At 40.3% G+C, this 23,767-nt stretch overlaps 2 long non-coding RNA genes across 3 annotated transcripts in view; one reads left to right on the forward strand and one right to left on the reverse strand.

Moving 5' to 3' along the window:
* Window positions 1–3,966, forward strand: part of LOC137570761 (uncharacterized) — a 38,518-nt gene extending 34,552 nt beyond the window's left edge. The window contains exon 2 of the long non-coding RNA XR_011031171.1: window positions 3,660–3,966. This is a non-coding gene — a long non-coding RNA (uncharacterized lncRNA). The remainder of the gene's footprint in view (window positions 1–3,659) is intronic.
* LOC137570760 (uncharacterized) lies at window positions 1,739–23,252 on the reverse strand. 2 transcript variants are annotated; one of them, XR_011031170.1, is made up of 5 exons: window positions 23,099–23,252; window positions 20,268–20,347; window positions 10,885–11,005; window positions 3,643–3,821; window positions 1,739–1,883 (listed from the first exon to the last, which is right to left on the reverse strand). It is a non-coding gene; the product is annotated as an uncharacterized lncRNA (long non-coding RNA). The 2 variants fall into 2 exon arrangements; XR_011031169.1 differs by lacking the exon at window positions 20,268–20,347.
* Window positions 23,253–23,767: the final 515 nt, after the last annotated feature.

Below are 23,767 nucleotides of genomic sequence, written 5' to 3' on the forward strand. Positions count from 1 at the left end.
TCTAGGCTACCTCTCTTTTTTATGCAATAAAGAGCTTTAAATGCATCTACATGGTGCTGCCAACTCTTTGGACACTATTCTTCAAATTAGACCTAGTTTGGTTGCACCCCAATTAAACTGTATAATTAAATAAGTTTCCCCTCCTCCTGATCAATAATTTTAGGAAAATTGGTCGGTCTATGGGAGTTAAATGGGGATAAATTGTATATTAAGAATTGATACCACTGAATCATATGTCACTCATCCGTAAAACCTACATTTTATTAATATCCTAAACAAAAGTGAATAAAAATATAACTAAATATCATCCTAAAATGCAACCAAGCTCTCATTAACTTAGTTATATACAATAATGCTGGGAATACACCATGAGTTATTTTGGCAGAGAGATGACTCGATAGATAATTTCCGACAGGTCCGATTTGACTTCGATCGTTTTTCTGATAGATTTTCTCATAGAAGTGATGGAAATCAATCAGAAAAATTATCGGAAAATTGATCGTAAAGTAAATTTGCCCAAAAAACTTATCGTATATTCCCAGCATAATATATTGTCAACAATAATTTGCAAACTCTAACGGGCAAAGCAAATATCACATATCATGTAGCCCAAAGAAACTGATCTCAAATTTAGGCCAACAGAATGTGTTGAATTTACAATCTTGTACAGTAAACTATAAGACTGAACTCTTTGGACAACCCTGGCCTAGTGGGGTGTCCAGAAATAAAAGCAAAGGTTTATGATACTATCCAATTGGTCTGATGATAACAGAGCAATCAAAGTAGCACAAGCACTTTGCACCTTGAATAGTAAATGCAAAGGTCTTCTCAGAGACTAGTTAGACATAGTTAAAGTCAAAGTGCCCATAGGAATGAACCCATAAGGTGTACTTCCTGGGGTTCATTTATCCACACGTTTAAAACCTAGAAGTTAGAAAACCCCTGTACTCCGTGGTTGTGCTCGGATGCCATTGTTGGACTGGTCAGATAGCACCATTAACCTTCGCCTCCTTATTACCAGATATTTCCTTTGGACTGAGACAGTGGTGGCTATGGAATTCAGCCACCATGAATTTCACATGAATAGCAACATTTTTGGCTTAGAACTAGCTGAATGACTGATATTCACGACAAATATGGCCACTTTTATAAATATAGAAATCCAAATGACACTTTTTATTTGGGCTGTTGTTCCCAACCTTTATAAAACAGCCTCTAGAAAGGAGTAAAGAACAGCTGGTCTCTACGTGTTTCAGATGTCATAGCTGTTCTATTAAAGTAAACACCTGCCAGATATTTTTCAAAATTTAGACTAGGGAAAGGCTAAACATCTGTCAAATTTCTGTTCTACAGTATGTCCACTTTCGAAAGAGTTCCCTACATTCCATGGCCTCAGTGGCTTTATAACTGGAACATGAAGTGGACACAAAAGAAATAAAAGACTCTCAGATGTTCCAATATGTTTCACACACACTAACAATAAAGATATCATGTCAGTATCCTATTTGGCAGAATTCACTTAATTTCCTGTTCTCCATGATCCAATTACTGCAACAGAAGGTGGGATAAAATGTTGTCACCTGGAAACCAGACAGCAATTAAAATCTACTTTTGGCTGAACTGAACTCTATCCAAAGTAAAAAAACATGTTTGGACTAGAGTTCCACTTTAAAAGACATGACATTGATAGATTACACTTTATTTAGCATCATAATTAAATGAAAAGGACATAAAGATGTATGTGCTTACAACTTCCATGCTTGTCTTTATTAACTCAAAGAAAGATTAACTCACATTGTTCAGTCTATATTGCTTTTCCAGTGAACCTCAGAAGAAGTGTCCATCACTGTTTCATACATTTGATTACATTTTCCAATCTGACACTGTAAAGAAACCATCATAAAACTTAACAACAGGCTATGGTAGAGAGCACTAATACAATAATTCTACCCCTACTGATGACAGTGACAGCGATACTGGTGACTGGGTGTGCATGTACAATACAGAAAAATAATATATAGTATATGCTTGACTAACTCTATGTAAACAAAAAAATATTTCAATTTGAAATTGGGACTAAGCTCTTGACATCAGGATGGCAGGCACATGGCCTTACTATTCTTCCTTATATGGCTAGCATACACAAAAGTAGGGCAAAATACTTAATTATCTTTAAATACAATCTTCGAATGGCATAGTGGGCAAGATGCAAGCAACTTTTGTACCCAGATCTGATGTCTATCCAAACAGTTTTTGATTTAAATAGTGCATGGTGGTTACTACTTCTGATATGTTTCAAGATATGTGTCCTTTTTTTGTGCTTCTGCCTGGGGTTCCCTAAGGGCCCTTTTCCACCAGCGCGTTTGCGCTGGCTGAATCGCAAAAACGCAAACCGCTAGCGATTTTACAATCGCTACGGTTTGCTTTTTAACATAGGAATCGCGGTAGGTAATTTCCACTACCGCGATTCGTTTTTTACTTGATCGCGATCGCGCCGCGGAGCGACTTTTGCCGCGATTTTGCTATGCAGTGCATAGCATAGCAAAATCGTGGCCGCGAACGTCGGGGAATCGGCAGTAATTGCGATTCAGCAATCGCTAGCGTTCAGCGTGAACGCTAGCGATTGCTAGTGGAAAAGGGCCCTTACTGCTTCCTTCATAAATTAAGGCTATTCCATCCTCTCCTGTAAGTGGTCCTGTTGCTCTGGATTCTAAATGTACTTAAGAGGCCAACTCCTTTCTGTAAGTCTTTGGGGCCATGTTTTGCTGCTTAAAGAGCAACTCCAGTGAAAATAATGTAATTAAAAAAAAGTGCTTCAATTTTTACAATAATTAAGTATTAAAGATTTAGTCAGTGTTCGCCCATTATAAAATCTTTCCGTTCCCTGATTTACATTCTGACATTTATCACTTTATCATTTTCACTGCTGGCAGGTGATGTCACTGGAAGTAGCTGCTGCTTGCTTTTTTGGCAGTTGGAAACAGATGTAAACAGCTATTTCCCATGATGCAATGAGGTTCACAGACAGGAAGCTGACAGGACCATGGTCCTGACATCACACTGTGGGAGGAGTTTCACCACAATATCATCCATACAGACCCCCCTGATGATCCGTTTGAGAAGAAATGATTTCTCATGGGAAAGGGGGTATCAGCTACTGATTGGGATGAAGTTCAATTCTTGGTTACAGTTCCTCTTTAACAAGCAGTTAGCCTTAACAGGCACTGAGCTGCTGGGGCTTTCCATTTGAATCCAGTTCTGATTCTCTTCCACTCTGCTGTGCATGTGCATTAGCATCCATGGGTCAATAGCAGGCATATTGGGTTTGGGCAAGTTTGTCCCTTTTTTTTAATTTAGCATGCCATTTCCTTCTGATGTACTTTAAACCCCAGAAAAGCTTTGTTTGCACACGTTGTCTTTGGATAATCTCAAGAGAATATCTTTCAGTTGCATAGCTTGGTGGGTGTTATATCCTTTTATTGTGCACCAATATGACCCTAAATGAAACATAAGGTATGGTAATGGTCTCCCTTTTTTATCTGTAGCTGCTAATTATAACTCTCTCCCCAGAAAAATATCCTCATATTTCAAAGAGGCAAAGGAGGATGTTGTTTTTAAAGTAAAAAAGACCATCTTAAGCACCTGCTACTCTTTTGCAGACTGAGGTCGCCATGACAAAACTTCAGATCATTCAGACCACTATCGCAGCTGCCAGCGAAGCACATCTGTTCACCAGCTCCTTGGCATTTGTGTTTAAAGACACTACAGGTCCATCTCCCTTTTTTTCACATGAGCTGGATCAACGTTGGAGTTGTGGTAACCTGAGAATTACAGAAATAAATTATCTGTCAAGCCTGTTTCAGCCAGTTAAACATGGATAGAAGGAACAAGAGCAGATTAGCCACAATTATGATTAAAGCGGTTTAAAACCCTGACATAATATTCAATAAAAACATGTTTTCCTTCTTTTTATATGCCATACGGTTATCATATTTGCATTTGTGCATAAGTATTATTATTCATTTAGAAATTATAGGTTCCCAAGAGTACAGATTTTTGCTTTGTGAGCTGACTTTGCATTTTATTAATAACTGTTTTTATTCATTATTTATTGAAGGCAGACATGCTTTCAGTGTATCTCTGTGTCCAGCAGCTTCTGAACAGTCAGAGAATGTGTCCCATTCCTCACTGGATACATTTAAGTAAACACAAGATAACATAATCTACAACTTCAGATGCGTCCACATTTCACTGCACTGAACTTTCAAGCTCTGTGTGTAACCCTTTGAATACTGGTCTAGTAAAAAAAATGCTGGTTGCATATAATATGCTGTAAATAATGTTTTAGAGCAAAGATGAAATGCTGGGTTATGTTTTGCTTTAAATAAGCAGTTAAGAGGTCCATGTCAGAGCTGCCTTCTCACTTTCTTTCAATTTCTCAAGCAGGGTATCCACAAGTTACTTCTCATGTCACCTTAGTACCTTAGCAGGAAGACTGTGGTTGTCTTTAGGAAAAAAATTCAATATATGTTCCAAGGACATTTTAAGCATATTATAAAAGCTTCCAATCTTTTCATTGATGGGAGAATTCCATCATATAGGAGAAAACAATTAATACATCTTCATTTGAAAACATACTTCTCTAACTAGCAGATGCATATTGAATAAAGGCAATTATATCTGGCTGCAGAAAATGCCTGCCATCTTGCCATTAATTTAAACTTAGTCTCTTAAAGGGAATTGGAAGTGAAAATAAGCTTATGATATAATGATATAATGATTTGTATGTGTAGTACATCTAAGAAATAAAACATTAGCAGCAGATATGATTCTAATATTGTCTCCAGTACAGGAAGAGTTTAAAAAAAACTCCAGTTATCTATGCAAAAGAGCTTCACTGAACTCTCCGACTTTCAAAGTCGCAGAGAGCTATGTCTTCTGAAGCTTATTATCTCAACTGTCTGTCCCTGTATTTAGTTTTTTCTGCAGAGGAACGTTTAAAAGGTCATTAGCCTGCTCTGTGAAATCATTTAGAATGCTGAGTGTAGTGTGTAAACTGCAAATATTAGAGAATGATGCAATGTTATAAAAAAAACTATATAACTGAAAATAAAAATATGAGACTATTTTCTTTGCTACTAATGTTCTATTAATTATCTGCACTACACAACCACTTCATTATATCATAATTTTTTTTCGCTTCAGTGTCACTTTAAAACTTGGACAGAGAATTTAGATACAACAGTTTTGAAGAGATGTATACATTATTATTATTATTATTATTATTATTACTTTTCCAGACCTGAAACTAACTTCAAGTATGGACAGAGCATGCTGTAGATGCATGATAGAGATGTTTTTCTTAACGATAGCCAAGAGGCTAGGACCTTAGGCAAAAGCTGTTTTGTCCATAAAATAGTATAATATACAGAAATATAGCAATGATGGGGCAGGGGTACATCTCAAAAGACAACAAATTTAACAACCTTTGTACCTAAATGCTAGCCAGATGCAATATATACTGTAAAGATTCAAGATCTTATTAGCCTTCACATGAATTTAGAATATGGCAATCTCCCTAAGGGCCCTGTTCCACTGGCTGCGATGCGAATTAAAAAGCGCATCGCAGCCGTTTTTCTAATCGCTAGAGCACTGCGATAACATGTAAATCGCGGTGCTCTTTTTCCACTACGGCGCTTCGATCGCGATTTATTTTTGCCGAAACGTGATCACCGTCCTGCGTGATTCTCATCGCAATCACGTTACACTCCCGGCGCCGGTACAGCAGAACGCAGACAGTGGAAAAGGAGCCTGCGTGATTGCAAGCGCAGGTGATTTGCGCTTGCAATCGCGCTTGCTAGTGGAAAAGGGCCCTAAGTCACTTCTCTGATGACTGCTTTTGAAGTAAGCTGCAGCAACCTTATAAGAATAACAAGAGTCCCCTTTGCGATAAGGCGAACCCAAATAGGCAAATAAGGGACTATGAGTGGCTCAACACATCCATGCTTGGGTATTCCTCATCCAAGACCCATGGGTCTTTCCTAGTATCTCGCAGGGCCATCCCTGGGCCTTCAGTTCTCCACTCTGTCTTGCTCCCTTTCTGCCAACAAAGATCTCACATTTCTGAGAGAAGTCTGCAGTCTCTTTATTTCAATGTAAATACACTACTAAACAAAATACAAGGCTAAACCAAAAAGTCACTGACAAAGCTTATGCAGTTATAGTTGACATCTCCCTCTCCAACCATAAAGTATTTACAGTATTTAAAATGAAGGACATATACATTGTATCCTGCATGCCATTAATTTTACTTGTTGATTGGAGTTACTTTTTATTTTTTCAGTATGGTGTGTTTTTGGTTACCGTACTTACTATACATTTTAATTGTTTGTATGATTTGAAAAATAACTACACAGAAAAGACATTTCAGGAGTGTCCTAGAACCTAACATTTTGCCCTCAAGTCTCAGGACTGTCTATATTGTTAAAACACAGGCTGGAGACAAATTGATTTTTGCAGGTGAATATAAACAGGTAGAAAGTGTACAGTATAGACCTTTCTGCATCTACCTTGTTGCTTTCCTCTGGCCAGACTATAAAAGGAGAACTGCCTGCCTGTAATAGCCTTGTTCCAGCAGAGTAGCGGGCTAACAATATTTGTTTTAATTTAACTAGGAAATATTGACGGTACGAACATTTTGTTCCGCTTCATGTGCCTTTGGTTTTTAGGCAACTAATGTTATTTCTCTGAATGACTTTATGTATGACATTTTGAGGCTGATTGTCACAGAGAATAATTTCTGGAATTGTGCGCCTAGCAACCATTGACTTATGCAGCTAAGCCAGCGAATCTAAACACAGAGCCAAGTCTGAAATAAACCAGATGGTCTGCCTTGGATTTTATTAAACTAAATGAGAAAAACCAGAGCAAACATCCCAGTAGTTACACCTATGTCTGTTTCAGTCAGTTACATTTTATTTCACCACACACCTCTAAATAATGTAGAAGATACAATTAATATTACTCCGATCTGTCTTTTACATAATGTGCAGTGTGCCAGGATATAGTAAGTCTGCATTTCATATGCATTTTTATGTCTGGCTAGTTCAGTTCATCTGTTTAATAATGCAGTCTGTGGATTCATTTTAAAACTCTTATTCTGCTTATGCACATAATCTGTACTTGTTACTGGACACTCAATCCTTTTACATTTCACATTTTTTTGTCCGAAATGACTATTTGTGACCATTTTTGACAACTATCTGATGTCTGCTGCTGCCTCATCTTCTGCCACTCTTGGTCAGTTGCTGCGGGGGGCCTTCTGCTCTTCCTTCCCAACCTTGGCAGAACTTGGCTGAACTGAGTGTGCATATCTGTACACTAAGCGCTGTTAAAGAGAAACCGTGACCAAGAATTGAAGTTCATCTCAATCAGTAGCTGATACCCCCTTTTACACAAGAAATCTATTCCTTTTCACAAATGGATCATCAGGGGGCGCTGTATGGCTGATATTGTGGTGAAACCCCTCCCACAAGAAACTCTGAGGACCGTGCATGGTACTCCTGGCAGTTTCCTGTCTATGAACCTCGTTGCATTGGGGGAAATGGCTGTTTAAGGCTGTTTGCAACTGCCAAAAAAGCAAGCAGCAGCTACATCACTTGCCAGCAGTAAAAATGTCACCATGTGATAAATGTCAGAATGTAAATCAGGGATTTAAAAGATTTTACAATGAGCAAACACTGACTAAATCATTTATACATAATTATTGTACAAATGAAGCAATTTTTTCTATTACATTATTTTCACTGGAGTTGCTCTTTAAGCAGCAAAACATGGCCCCAAAGACTTAAAGAAAGGAGTTTCTCTTTAAGTACTGTGTATATTTGAATATAAGCCCCCCCCCCCCCCCCCCCCCCAACCATAGACCGACCCCAAGCCTTTGCCTCTCAAAAAACCTAATATGTGTGACCTGATTATAAGCCGAAACCCCAATTTCTCCCTCTATTCTCCCCCATGTATGTGATTAAGAGGGCGCATTGGAAGCATGCGTGTATCTGTAGTTACCTCTCCTCATTCCTGGCAGCCATCCCTTTTCTTCATACAAATCTAAATCCAAATCCAAATCCAAAAAAGCTTTATTGGCAGGACCAAATATATGTAGCATTGCCAAACAAATCCAAAGCATTAACATGGGGTTGTGGGAATAAGGGAGGGGTATAGGGAGTTTGGGTATATAGTCCATAGGGCTTGGAGGATGTAGGAGACAGTATGGGGGGCTGGTATATACAGTCCATAGGGGGGTATTGGGGGTAGGCTTCACTGTCTTTTCATTCTGGGTAGCCATTTTTTCATCTCCCATGCAGCTCTGTTTCTGCCGCTAAAGGTCCAGGGCTTCACTGTCATCTCATTGCAGGTTGCCCAGAATGAGAAGAAAGTGAAGCCTGGACCTTTGGTGGTACAGAGCTGCTAGGATGGGAAGATGGCTGCCAAGAGAGAGGAGAGGTAACTATAGATACAGGCATACAGTATGTATGTATTTGGGGTCCCACACACCTTACTCACATATACTGTAAGCTGACAATGTTTGAGACAACTTTATCACCCTAATAATGTAACAGTTACCTAAAATTCTAATGTTTTTAAATCCAAGTTAGTTTATATCGATGGTTGAGCTTCATGCTTACACTGCAGTTCAGCTGTACATTAATCACCAGACATCCAGTATATCTTATATAATGCAGCTACATGGTGCTGTCTATACAAACAATGGGTGCCACAGGCTGTTAAAACTATTGAATGCAACATCTGAAGCATGACAGTCACTTTCTCAGATGTAACTATAGCACAGAAGCCCCCAGTTGCCTGCAAAGGCCTGTCAGCTATCTGTGTGAACTTCTGCCTTAGGTGCACTGACATTTAACGGAAAGAGGGAATTCTTTGCAAGTGACTCAATATTTGAAGAGAATACAGTAAAAAATCACTGTGCTTCTTTAGAGGGTTACAAATCTTTACTGCTTCACAATCACCCCATGAGCCGCTGCAAAAATATTTTAGATTTAAAGAGGCACTGTAGCAACAAATAGCTGAATGTAGTAAATTGACCAGGATACTCACTTTTTACATTAATGACTCTGGTTTCAGCATCAGAAAAACTTCCTGTATCTCAATATTGCAATATATTGTTATGAAATCCCGCCCTCCCAGTGATGCTTTCTCCAAGCTGTTTAGATATTCCCACTGACTAAGTAATTTATAAATGAATATTATAAAAAAAAAAAAAAAAGCAAGCAATTTTTTAATACACATTTTTTTCACTGCAATTCCACTTTAAAGGGACACTTAAGTCAAAAAAAAAAAGAGTTTTACTCACCTAGGGCTTCCAATAGCCCCCTGCAGCTGTCCGGTGCCCTCGCTGTCTCCCTCCGATCCTCCTGGCCCCGCCAGCAGCCACTTCCTGTTTCGGTGACAGGAGCTGACAGGCTGGGGAGGCGAGTGATTCTTCGTGTTCCCAGACACATTAGCACCCTCTATGCTGCTATATGGTATATGATATATGCTATAGCAGCATAGATGGCGCTATTGTGGCCAGGAACGCGAAGAATCACTCACGTCCCCAGCCTGTCAGCTCCTGTCACCGAAACAGGAAGTGGCTGCCGGCGGGGCCAGGAGGATCGGAGGGAGATGGCGAGGGCACCGGACAGCTGCAGCGGGCTATTGGAAGCCCCAGGTGAGTGAAACTCATTTTTTTTGTTTGACTTAAGTGTCCCTTTAAGCATTTCCACTAATCAGTGAGGGTCCAAAAGTGATCTAGAAACCTGCTTGATTACACCAAAGGGGATAGGGGGAGGGGGTGTTGCACATGCCTGCTGTAAGAGCTTTATTTTAGGTTGTCCTGGATTTACTTAGAGGAACTCTTTCTGTAGATGCATTATACAATTGTACAATTACAGCCATAGGTCCTTAATTCAAATACCTTCCACCAACCTTCACTATGATGTGATGTTATCCATGCAAGGGTAGCAAATCCTAATGACTTAGTAGCAGACAATTCATCACATAATATCCTTACTGGACATTGCTTGAAAGATCTTACTAAACAAACTTTATATGTGCTTCTTCCAGGTAAATTTACCTAGAACCTTTAATTGTTCTATCTCACCCTTTATTTACAAGCTTAAGGCACGTACACACGCCATACTGTAGCTATCGACGGGTCCGTCAGACCCTCCTGCTGGGCGGACATTCTGCCGCTCAGCGGATCTGTCAGAAACAGTCTTATCAGTCTGCGACAGCGTGTACACACGTGCTGCTGTCAGCAGAACGTACGCCCACGGGAGGGGCTGTCGGACCTGTCGTTAGCTACAGTATGGCATGTGTACGCGCCTTTATATTAACATCTTTGCTATACATGGGCATTAATCAACATCTTAAGCTAAGATATCTGTAGATGTAATCTCACATTGCCTGAAGAAATGTTGTTTTCTGCAAGCAAAAGGACACAAAAATAGTTCTCTGCAGAAATTAGGTCAGGTGGTGTAAAGGCCCAAAACAGGAAATCTGGGCACTGGAGGTACTGCAGAAGTGTGTGCGGCCTATAGGCCCCATGTCTTTTACCCAGGCTGCTTTTCTTCATATTCACGTATTGGCCTTTCTTTACCTGGAAAATTGACTCATAGGAGATGAGTACCAAGGCTGAAAAATAGTGAAAAATATAGCTAACCCAGCCTAAATAAGATGTTAAGAAATGTCCTAGCTTAAACCCATCTGGAAATCAGTTTTCCTTTGGTCCACATTGTTGTTCTCTGTAATCTCTCTTCCCATTTTAAAGTAAAGAAGGTCTAATTGATGTATCTTTTAACTGCAACAACGCGCCTCATTCCTCACCACTGGAAGTCCACTCAAGAATTCCATTTGATGATCTCCAGTGATTTTCTTCCTTTTTTTTAACTGCTCATGCGTTGGTTTGGAGCCAATACAGATTTGTAGAGAAGTCTTCTGTTAGTTCCTGTTTTGAGAAAAATATTGAGTATCAAATTAATTATTCAAAATGTGGCAAGTTGCTAATGACAGTCAACAGGAATGATCACAGAAATGCCAGAATGATACTTCTACTAAAAATAATAATCACAGTCACCAACCACCATCTTACAGCTTTACTATCTGTCACTTGGCAAAAAGAAAGAGTTTCCAAAATTAACCTGCTACTTCATTTGCTAGTTGCTAATTTATGAATGCCAATTTTTAACATGAATAATGAATTGCAAGCATCTGTTTCATTAGAAATTAACGTAGTATAACTACATTAACTCTGTTAGGTCATTATCCGTAAAGTTTATAAGGTGAGAAAAAAATAAAAATTCACACAAAAGCGAAAACAAGAGAAAAAAGTAAAATAAGATATGGTAACTATTTTAAAACTTATGCAAAAGCTAGTGTGAGATCCACCGTTTATATAGTGTCATGTGAATTCATAACCCATTTAGAAAGGGTGGCGCTATGTTTGAACTCAACCCATTTTCGCAGTCTCTGCCATCAAAACAGCAGACCACATTGCACATTCACATCATGAACTGGATGACATCTGGGATAAAAGCCACTCATAATGGTGTGTAGAAAGAAACAGGTGGTTTTGGCGCACAGTGTTCAGCGCCGACAAAACCAGGTGCATCATAGCAAGCGATGTTATGCTGTGTGGGGCACGTGAGAGTAATTTGGGTCCAGCAATTGCCAGACCCCAAATTACACCTCCCTCGAGTTGGAACGACTTGGAGGGGGAATAGAATTTAACGCCGCCGGGTAGTTTTGCAGCAGCAGGGAGAGCCGTCATTTGGCTCTCCTGGTGCTCAACTCACCATCAGCATGTAGAAGTAGAGCAGTGACATAAGCCTAAGGACGGAGGACCATAGATGGAGCAGGGTTCAGAGAAATCTGTAGCAGTGTGTGGTCTCTGGTCAGGTGTGTGGTGTGTGGTCTCTGGTCTCGCCAGGGAGACCGCATTGGTAACTGGTGGCAACTAAAGATGGGTGAAGGGCAGTGATGAGCAAAAATGTCAATATTCTTTTTGCATTGTTTTTACAAAAAATAACGTTAAATTCAACTTTCGAGTGAAAATGCCATCAAAAATCATGTTGTAATAAATTTGTAATCATTCAAATTTTTCAAGCTAAAATAAACAATTTTACCTGGTTTTGCGCTAATACAAACGATTTTTGCATTTTCTCGTTAAAAATAACTATTTTTGCATTTTTGCAAATTTTCGCCATATTGTAAAAATACGATGTATTTTCACGAAAATGTTCTCAAAATCGAAAAATGCCATTTTCAATGTGAAAATGACTTTGACACTGGTGTAGGGCATCGTTAATGCCACCCAGAAGTGTATAATAAAAGTTCAGTGCATAGAGGACTGAAAGGAAGCAGCAGCATGAGGAGAAGGAGGTGGGCCCTGAGACAGAGTGGCCCTGTTTCATTGTTGCCACTTATTACAAATAAACATACCATATATACTCGCATATAAGCCGACCCGCATATAGGCCAACCCCCCCACTTTTACTTAACAAACCAGTAAAAAATGATTGACCCCCATATAAGCCGGGGGTAGGAAATGCTGGCCGCCTTATTCCCCTAGTGTGTCCCAGTATCGCTAGTATAGTGCCCAGTATAGCTAGTATAGTGCCCAGTATAGCTAGTATAGTGCCCAGTACAGCTAGTATAGTGCCCCAGTACAGCTAGTATAGTGCCCCAGTACAGCTAGTATAGTGCCCAGTATAGCTAGTATAGTGCCCAGTACAGCTAGTATAGTGCCCAGTATAGCTAGTATAGTGCCCAGTACAGCTAGTATAGTGCCCCAGTACAGCTAGTATAGTGCCCAGTATAGCTAGTATAGTGCCCAGTATAGCTAGTATAGTGCCCAGTACAGCTAGTATAGTGCCCAGTATAGCTAGTATAGTGCCCCAGTATAGCTAGTATAGTGTCCATTATAGCTAGTATAGTGCCCAGTGTAGCTAGTATAGTGCCCCAGTATAGCTAGTATAGTGCCCATTATAGCTAGTATAGTGCCCATTATAGCTAGTATAGTGCCCATTATAGCTAGTATAGTGCCCAGTGCAGCTAGTATAGTGCCCCAGTATAGCTAGTATAGTGCCCAGTATAGCTAGTATAGTGCCCCAGTATAGCTAGTATAGTGTCCATTATAGCTAGTATAGTGCCCAGTGTAGCTAGTATAGTGCCCCAGTATAGCTAGTATAGTGCCCATTATAGCTAGTATAGTGCCCATTATAGCTAGTATAGTGCCCATTATAGCTAGTATAGTGCCCATTATAGCTAGTATAGTGCCCAGTGCAGCTAGTATAGTGCCCCAGTATAGCTAGTATAGTGCCCATTATAGCTAGTATAGTGCCCAGTGTAGCTAGTATAGTGCCCATTATAGCTAGTATAGTGCCCCAATATAGCTAGTATAGTGCCCCAGTATCGCTAGTATAGTGCCCCAGTATCGCTAGTATAGTGCCCCAGTATCGCTAGTATAGTGCCCTAGTATCGCTAGGTAGTGCCCCAGTGCCCCCCGCCTCCCCTCTCCCCCGCGGCCGCCGCTGCTTTTACCTTAGCAGGCGCCGCTTCTTCTATTCCCCTCCTCTCTGGCTCCGTAGGACTGCAGCACTCTTCACGGTGGCTGCTGTGATCAGACAGGAAGCAGCGAAGAGCGCGGCTTCCTGTAGCGGCGGTTGCTATGGGAACCGCTCTCTCTCTCTACTGCAGCCGCCATGAAGAGTGCTGCAGTGATTTACGGAGCCGGCCTGGAGGGGAATAGAAGAAGCGGCGCCGGGCAGGTAATTGCAGCGGTAGCGGCGGCATCGGGGGGGGGGGGGGATTGCGGGGTGACAGTGCGGGGGGCTCGGACCACCATCACCAGCACCAGACTCGCATACAAGCCGACCCCCCAACTTTTGACCCCCTTTTTGGGGGTCAAACATTCGGCTTGTATGCGAGTATATACGGTATTCGCTATAGTGCCCCTTAAAGTTATGCATGAAACTTGAAGTGAACCCATACATTACATACATTGGGCTTGATTCACTAAGACAAAAAGCATGCCTTATCAAAGTTAGCATGCCTTATCAAAGTTCACACGCCTTATTAGAGTAGCATAGGGAGTGCTACGAACCCACAGGGGCTCAGGGCAGGACGAGTGAAGCTCTCGTCATTGCCAATTAGCAGGCATAAGTCCGCTATGCTACTCTGATAAGGCGTGTTAACTTTGATAAGGTGTATTATCTCTGATAAGGCATGCTATTTGTCTTAGTGAATCAAGCCCATTACATTCAGTTTCTGTATCCTTCATGGTGTCTGTTGGTTGAATGTACCAGCTCAATTACATGAATAAAAATTTGTTGATTAATGTGAAAGCTAAAACATGGAAAGAAAAATTATTCAGAATCATTAACAATCCCCCCCCCCTCCTCCCCCGCAGTTCTATTTTGCTACTATACCAGAAGAAAGTATTGTGCAAAGATTTCTAATTTTACCTCAACATTTTAGCTGATAACAATTTAAAAAATGTCCCTTAAATTCGTGCTTCTTTATGCAGAATAAATATAAGCACATTTTCCAAAGCAGAGGCAAATTAGGTTGACTCACGCCTCCATACTGTGGAACATTTAGAATGTGAGTTATTGAACTTTCTGTCTCTATGGGGAACGTGTAATGGAGTAAACAGATTAACTGCATGCTGGAACCTGCTTGCTATTTTCTCGGATATTTGTGATAGTAGATAAATAATACTTACACCACTGAAAAGCACAGCAGGAACACAAATAGTTATTAATGTTAAAAGTGAACTTGCAGACTCTACTGTATTGTTATCGTCTAAGTAATTAAAGACTTCACCCCCATTTGCATCATGCAGGAAAGCAAAGCAGTTGTTAGAGAGAACTGTATTAAAATGCCAGAGGACTGTTGAAAAGGAGGTTGCATAATGATAACTCAGCAAGCTGCATACACTCATATGACTGAATAACTGCCGATCTGTATGTCAGCTGTATTGTACATAGCTGCCATGCATTGTAAGGGTCTCACTTAATGCTTTCTACACACAAACGCTATACTTTATAGATGAGGAATAAAGAGATAGTTATTTATTAACTTGGCAAACTGTTTAAAGAGGAACTGTAATACAAATAGGATAATGAATAAAATTGCTTATTTTTTTTACTAACTTATAAATTATTTAGTCAGTGTTTGGCCATTGTCAAATCTTTTCTCTCCAGGCTTACATTCTGAAATGTATTACAGGTGGTGACTTCTTTAGTCCTGTCAGGTGATCTCTGCGGAATGTTCAGAAGCTAGTACAGTACAATATACCTGGTCTCCCAGAATGCTTGGTGGATTCCACATAGCTAAACAGCCTAGGCTAAGCATCACTGGGAGGGTAGGGTTACATACCAATATACAGCTATATATAGCTACAGTGCGTGTTCACAATAGATGACTGTTACATATGAAAAGTGATGTAAGGCATAAACACATCTTACAGAAAAATGGAGAAAGGACCAGTGGTGCTTGGGTAATTTCCCTGATCACGGAATAGCCGTGATTCACAAGCATTTTTCCACTATTCGGCTTCGGTATTCGACTCCATGATCAATTCTCGATCACGGAATTCGATCACGGGGCATGCCGTAATTGCAAATATTCTGCCGTGATCACGCTCGTGATCGAGGGAAAAAAGTCGTGATTAGATAGGTTGTGATTGGGTGGAAATTACGTCTCTGGGCCAATCAGAGGCCCCCCAGCCAGGTCCTAGCAACCAATCATAGGAGGGGAGGCTATACCCTCCCCTCCTGTATATAAAGCGGCGGTCATGATGAAATGCTCCGTCCTTGCTAGACTGTGGCACTGAGAGGATCATCTCCAGGCCATTTTTTGTCAATAACATAGCGTTTTTACTTCTAATAGTGCTCTTATAATGTACTATATACTTGTATTCAGCTATCTAGCCAGTGAGTGATTACTAAAGTTAGTTGTAGTCAGTGTAGTTCAGTGAGAGAGTGTAGTGATTGATTGCTGGCACTGCTGTGCTTAGTGCAGTGCAGGCACTGGCAGGCTCAGTGATTCTATCTACTACTGCTCTAACTGTATACTTGTATTTAGCTAGCCAGTGAGTGATTATTAAGTTACATTTGGGGGATTGTAGCTTGTATGGGGGCTTTAAGAATAGCTTAACTGCTATTCCGTGATTACGGACGTGGCCTCATTCACAGAAAAAATCCGAGTCGAATTTGTGAGGCCGGTTACCTTGTGTATTCTTGTGTTTATAGCGAAGGACATATGCACATTCAGAACACCTCCCTTTTCCAGTGTTAACATTGTAAATTAACATTCCCAGCCCCACATGAGATTTTTTTATGAACGAACGAACGAACAAACAAACACACACACACACACACGCAAAATGTTTTTGGCCTCATGATGAAGGTCAGCATGACAGTTCTTCAAAAACTTGAAAAAAACTTGATACAAAAAGGTTCATAATATCCGGCACAGGCGGAGATTGCCTGATATGTGTGCTTGTCGGTTGCTTGAGCAATCGGCCACAAACAGCACAAACTTCCTTAATTATTTATTTGGGACAATGGACATATGTTTAACCACTTTTCCTCCACCAGGGCGAGTATGTACGTCCTTGCATAATCCCTCTACAACTCTCAGGGACGTAGATACTTGTCCCTTGCCATCATGCACTCCCACTTGCTCCTTCGCTCGTTCTTGCTGCCGACTGTTAGAGGGGAGATTGCAGTTCCCATTCATTGATCTAAGGCCCCGTGTCAATGATCGCCAGCATCATTGAGATGCCTCCATCATTCACAAAAACCAAAAGTAACATGTCCATGCTTTACTTCAAACAAACAAAAAACTCAAACAAAAGAATAATACCTTTCACCAGACTCCAGTATTCTAATATCAAGAGGGGTGCTAATGCTTACATCTTTGAAAGCTCAGGGAGAAATGTGATCGGTTTGATCAGAGCTGTGATTTGTGATGACTTCTCGTTTTAGCAAATGACCTTGACCAGCGAATTTAAGCCCTAGAAATATATATATATATTTTTATAGTTTTGAAAATGAAAAAGTTATAGTTTTTGACATTTTTAACGTTTTGTATTATACAAAATATTCATTTTTGAAAATTGTCATTTTGAAATGTATTGCTTTGAACATTTAATGTGAGGAAGATCGGTTCTAGGGTTAGGTGTCAAGAAGGGGGATTTTAGGGTTAGGCATCAGGAAGAGGGGTTTTAGGGTTGGTTAAGCATCAGTAAGGGGGGGGGGGTTTAGGGTTAGGCATCAAGAAGGGGGGTTTTAGCGTAAGGCATTGGATAGAGGAAGGTTCTGTGTGAGAGTAGGATTAGATGAAGACGTAGTAAAATATTATTAATATATACTAATAGTTTCTTACACTAATTTACACTATTAACACTTTAAAAATAAAGAACATCAGTAGATACGAATGATAGTTTTAATGAATAGAACGGGCACCCATTTTTCCTTGCACCCCTATTTCACACACACAAAATAAATGACCTGATCGAACTGGTCATTTACTTCTCTTAGACACAAGTGTCACTAACTATCAAGCGTAAAGACAATGTACACTTAACAATAGGCAAACAGCACTGCAGAAAAAGGAATGCGTTTGTTCCTAGCATAAACTGTACAAATCAGTATAGCAATATCACAGTTTTGTCACAGACATGTGTCACTGGCTTTTTTCAAACAACGTCTCAGCAACAATATTTATTTTATTCTCCCCAGGCACATGGTGGCCTTTACAAATTATCACAAATATCTCCAGAAAAGCATTAGTTTCATACTTTTCCTCTAATGTGAGAAAGGATTCATATATCAGTTTTACAATATCATTGTGAGTAAGAGAACCACAAATGCTATTTTTATCTTACTTGTATTTCTCTGTGTATTAGTCTGATTCAGGTGCAGTGATGGCATTTCCTAACATCGAAAGTAAATACAATACTAAATGCAAACTACAGATGGATCCAACAAATTTCATATCATGGCCCTCCTACTGCTCGATGTACTAAAAAAGGCCTTTCATGATCAATGTTTGATCATAAAAACAACTGAACATTGTTCAAGGTAGACTCCTTTTTTTTTAACTGAAACTGATTAATGAATTTACATCATATTTAACCTCCCTGGCGGTACGCAGTGTCCGATGCTGCGTCCGCGGGAGGATTGGTTCCCTAGCTAAATATTCCCCCCCCCCCCCCAAGCCCCTTGGCGCCCCTCTGATCCCCCCGATCGCTGCCGGCAATATTTACCCATCCGCAATCCCGCGAGAGCCGCAACTTCAGCAATCAGTGTCACTCGTCGCTATGGCGACGATTGGGACATGACGTCATCTACATCATGATGTCATGCGCAGTCCCAATCCTCACCATAGTGAAGCCGGGAGCTGATTGGGAGGCTGCGCCATCGCGGGATCCCTGGGAGGTACGAATACCGGTGGTGATCGCAGGCAATCGGAGGGGACTGGAGGGACTTGGGAGGTATATTTAGCTAGCGAAGTGCTAGCTGAACCATTTAACACAAATTCTATTTAAAAAAAAACACTCAGGGGGGCCATGTGATCCTCTCCGGCGGCTAGCCCGAGCGTAGGTCGGGCTTACCGCCAGGGAGGTTAATATCTTTACAAAATCTAACATCTAATCTATTTAAAAAATGTACACCTTTCTACAATGTACACCTACCCATACATTGTCCATGCATACAGTATATGCCATAATCTAAATATGGCCAAAAACTTTTAGACTAAGGCCTTGTACACATGCCCAATGCTGAGCTAATTCCCCTTGGACAACATCGCTGAGCCCTGCTGCAAACACATGTGTCAGCTGTGTAGCTGGTGACACACTGTGTTGCTATGCGGGGGCAGGGGGACAATGGAGGAACAATGAGTAATGCATGTGTGAGATCATGCAGGGAGTGGGGGAGTGGCTCAAACAATGAGATTATCAGGAGGATCAGCATCGCTGGGGTTGGGAACATCCGTCCAGCGGATCTCCCGCGGGTTGGGCATCGGGGGTCGTCAAGTGCCGTACACACCTGAATGTCGGCTGAGGGGGTCCTTAGTGACCGCATCAGCTAACTTAAGTCAGGCGTGTGTACATGGCTTAACCTCCCTAGCGTTCAATTTTCCCAGGATTTCTGTGCAAAAAGTGATTCAATTAATTTTCATAACCTTGTGTGCAGGAGAGTATTAACGTGTGTGCATGTCAATACTGTTCACAGCATGTTTTGTATTGCTGTGTATAACCGTCAATACCGCTAGGGAGATCCTGATCATGCACTGATCCTGCCTAGGGTCCATGTGCTCCACTGTGCTTATTGACAGAGGAATGGCCTTTCTGATCAATGTTCAGCTGATAGAACAATCTAAAACCAAAGAAAAGGGGCAGTTTTGTTAGATTTGGTGTCTTTATCAAATGTAACCCAATGTAAAAAAAAATCTAATAGAGTTTGGATACCTTTAGGTGTATGACTAGCCAGTTTAAGATAAATGTATTGAATTCAGAATCTCAAACTTTGTTTCAGCAGTCAGGGAAAGAGAATAATAATTGGATTTAAAACTTGTGGGACTCATTTGAACACCGAGCCATTAAAATAAGAACGATATCAGCATATGTGAAATATTTAAAGATCTTGTTCACCAAGAGCTTATTAGAAAATGTTGAAGTTTAGGTAAATGTAAAACTATTAGAACAAAGGAGGCAGTGTGACTTTTCCAGAACACGGTGCAGGGAAAGTTTTGGTGAGTGGGAGGTTATAAATTTAGATTGCCGAACGGAGAACTTTTCAGTGCTGGTGTGATTGTTATCTTAAATGCCTAAAACAAAATTCAGAATAAAAGTATTCCATGAGTGACCACATAATCTGAAGTGGGCTGTAGATGTTTAATACCGTTAGTAAAATATTAGTAATTGTTACTGCTAATTATTTATATAATGGTATGAGCGCTCCTCCAGAGGTCAGATAAGGTAAACTACCCTGTTCACACTAGGCAGGTGGATCACTGCACACAATGGGGGGGGTATCACCACCCTATCACAGTAACAAATTGAAAAGTCTGTACAGCACTCACACCCTACATGAAGAGATAACAAATTATATACAAGTCCAACTGAGTCCACTTCAAATGTTCCTCAATGATTCCAGTTATCTAATACGCAGGTAAATGGTAGTATATATGCTTACCGACAATAGTGGCTGATTTGGTTACAGATCAGCAAAAAGGCTCAGTCAAGATGTTGTCACTCCAACACTTGTGCGTCATCCTATATGAAACCCAACAACAAGATTAAAATAGACACAGCGTAATCCAGTTTCAAATTATACACCTCTCGCCTCCACCAGCTTCAGACAGCACTGTGCAACACTCCCCCAGCAGTGCTTCTCCACCAGTGTGAAATAAGATAAATGCAGGCTCACCAGACAGCGTGGCTGATCCTGCAAAGACCAGCTTTCAGCACTCAATGTGTATTCCTCCAGTCTCTTCAGCTTCCACAAAAGTATCCCAAATTACTGTATACCTTAAAAACTTAAAACACGGCTTCCATGGCGTAACTCCGTATTTATTGTAAATTTTAAAAGCATAGAATTGCACTCACATTTATAAAAAGCACATGCGCATATATAAAAATCGCTGTACGCCCTCACCGCCGCATTACTCAGTGTCTCCTCGTCTGTAGCGCCTGAGGCTCTGCCCTACCATATTCGTCATAGATGACTCATCAGCCCCCAAAGCATAATTAAGCAGTGTGCTTCCAAATTAGGCAGTGTGATAAGTAGGAAGTGTGCACCCAAAACATTACTAGCCAGGGTTTTCCCCTAAATATAATCAGGCATTGTAACCTTTAAACATACTTGGGCAATGTGTTTCTCAAAACGTAACTAAGTAGTATACTCCCAAAATATAATTTATCAGTGTGACCCTAAAAAACATAAATAGGCAGAATTCCCCAAAACACAATTTATCAGTGTGACCCTAAAACATAACTAGGCAGTGTTCCCCTAAACATAAATAGGAAGTGTGAATCTAAAACTATAATTAGTGCTCCTATAAGATAATTAGAAATTGTGCCCCAAAAGCATAATAAGACAGTACATCCCGTAAAGCACAATTAGGCAGTTATAAAAAATGATAAATATTATTTTTGACATACTATTTCATGTCTTCAAAGAGACCCTGTGGTGGAAGATATATGGAGCCTATTATATTCATTTCTTTTTAAACAATGGCAATCCCCTGGCCATCCTGCCAATCTTTCTGGCTTTCAGTGTTTGAATCCCAGACTGGAGACAAGCCTGCAGCTAATGTGATTAGTAAACCTTGGTCATATCACCCGATTTGTATATTTTCTAGGTAAATGAATTGAAATATTATTATTATGTTATTAATATTATAGACAGAGCACCAGCAAGACATCAAGGCAACTGGAATTGTCTAAAGTGTACCTGAACTCTTGCACAGGACAGAAGGAAAACATATAAATATCCCTTGTATGTATATAGAGAGTTTAGCCTGTCTAATTCCCCCTCACCTATTACTAATAACAAGTTGTAATTTGATCCCTTAGCTATGTCAGCTGCCTGCTACGACAGAGAGGTAATTGGTAAACACAGGATGTTAACAATATGTCTGCTTCCATGAAAGCAGGAAGTAGACACACTGCGTATCTTTTAGAGCAGAGATAACGTTCTGAGTTCAGATAAGCTTTAAAAATGGGTAAAATATGGAAGCCTCCATTTTCCTCACAGGGTCACTTAAAAAAATGTTTAAACTGTTTTTCTGCTAATAGTCACATAAATCCTCATCTTAGAGTTGTTTATTTTCATAGCCCAAGGACACAGCATGAAGCTGCTCTCTCTGTGTAATTATGTCCAATGTGGTGAGCACAGTAGAGCTGCAATATAGCCCAGAGCGGCACAGTTAAATAACTCTTCCATGTGACATAAATGTATTCCTAAAAAGTAAACAGGAAACTTAAAAAGTAGGATAACATATTAATAAGCGATGCATCTCTTGATAAACATCCTGTATCAGTGCAATGGAAAAATATCCCCAAATAGTTGTTGCATACTATGAGTCTGAATTGTAGATGAACATAAAAATACCATTTGGTAAACTCCAGATAAGCTTTAAAAATTATTTACAACCATTTTGTGTTCATTAAAATGTTTTTATAATGTAGCTTCCTATACAGGTAATATAAGTACCTGTTTGGCAGGGGAAGTAGTAGTGATGTACTAACAGTCCTGCATGAGTGATGCTTACTCCAGGTGTACACAAACACCTCTGATCACAGAAAATATGAGAAAATATTAAATGAAGGAGTAGTGATGTACTGGCAGTCCTGCGTGAGAGTGATGCTTACTCCTGGTGTACCCAAACACCTCTGATCACAGAAAATATGAGAAAATATTAAATGAAGGAGTAGTGATGTACTGGCAGTCCTGCGTGAGAGTGATGCTTACTCCAGGTATACCCAAACACCATCCCTTACAGAAAATATGAGAAAATATTAAATGAAGGAGTAGTGATGTACTGGCAGTCCTGCGTGAGAGTGATGCTTACTCCAGGTATACCCAAACACCTCTGATCACATAAAATATGAGAAAATATTAAATGAAGGAATAGTGATGTACTGGCAGTCCTGCATGAGAGTGATGCTTACTCCAGGTGTACACAAACACCTCTGATCACAGAAAATATGAGAAAATACTAAAAGGTTCATTAATAATAGCATGTGCACAAAGAAAATAAAATATACAGAGAAAAAAGCTGTTATGGAGACCTCCTGCAGTCAGAAGAGGGTCTGATGTTACCCTGATAAGCCCACAGTTCAGATAAGGAAAGAGATCCACAAACTTAGTAAAGTACTGAAAGCTAGTATTTTATTAAAGGACCCCTATCACGAAAAATTGTTAAATTTAAAATACATGTTAACACATACAAATAAGAAATCAGTTTCTTCCAGAGTAAAATGAGCCATAAATTACTTTTCTACTATGTTGCTGTCACTTACAGTAGGTAGTAGAAATCTAGCAGAACCGACAGGTTTTAGTCGAGTCCATCTCACCATGGGAGATTCTCAGCATGGGCTTTATTTTTTATTAAGACATCCCTTGAAAATGATTTATATAAAGATGCTGGGCAGCCTCCCTGCTTGCCGCATACTCTTGTGGCAGTTGGACGGATCAACTGCCATTTACCAAGCAGACCAAATGGGAGATTAAACCCTCCGATAAGGGGGGCAATGTTGTTGTGATGGGGGTGAGGGCCTACAGGGAAATGTGTATGGATACCCTCAATCAGCGGGATTGCTATGTACGTGTTTCCGCGTCCAGGGTCGCCGGATGTCAGAAACAGCTTTTCATCATTATTGATGATACTTTGAGACGCAATATTATAAGTGAAGACATTGCACACTTTCTGAAAATTTGTGTACCCTACAACTCTTACTTTTTACGCATTGCCCAAAATTCATAAATGTAAGGATCGTCCACCTGGGCAACCTATTGTTTCTGGGCGTGGTTCCCTGACGGAGCGGGTGAGCGTGTACATTGATTGGCATCTTCAGCCTCATGTGCAGGCTCTCCTCTCCTACGTCAGGGATACCATGCACTTATTGAGAATTTTGCAGGGGGGGTTCAAGTCCCCTCTAATACACTCCTGGTGGCTCTGGACGTGGAGG

The sequence above is a fragment of the Hyperolius riggenbachi genome, chromosome 4 (assembly GCF_040937935.1).
Source record: "Hyperolius riggenbachi isolate aHypRig1 chromosome 4, aHypRig1.pri, whole genome shotgun sequence".
NCBI classification, from domain to species: domain Eukaryota; kingdom Metazoa; phylum Chordata; class Amphibia; order Anura; family Hyperoliidae; genus Hyperolius; species Hyperolius riggenbachi.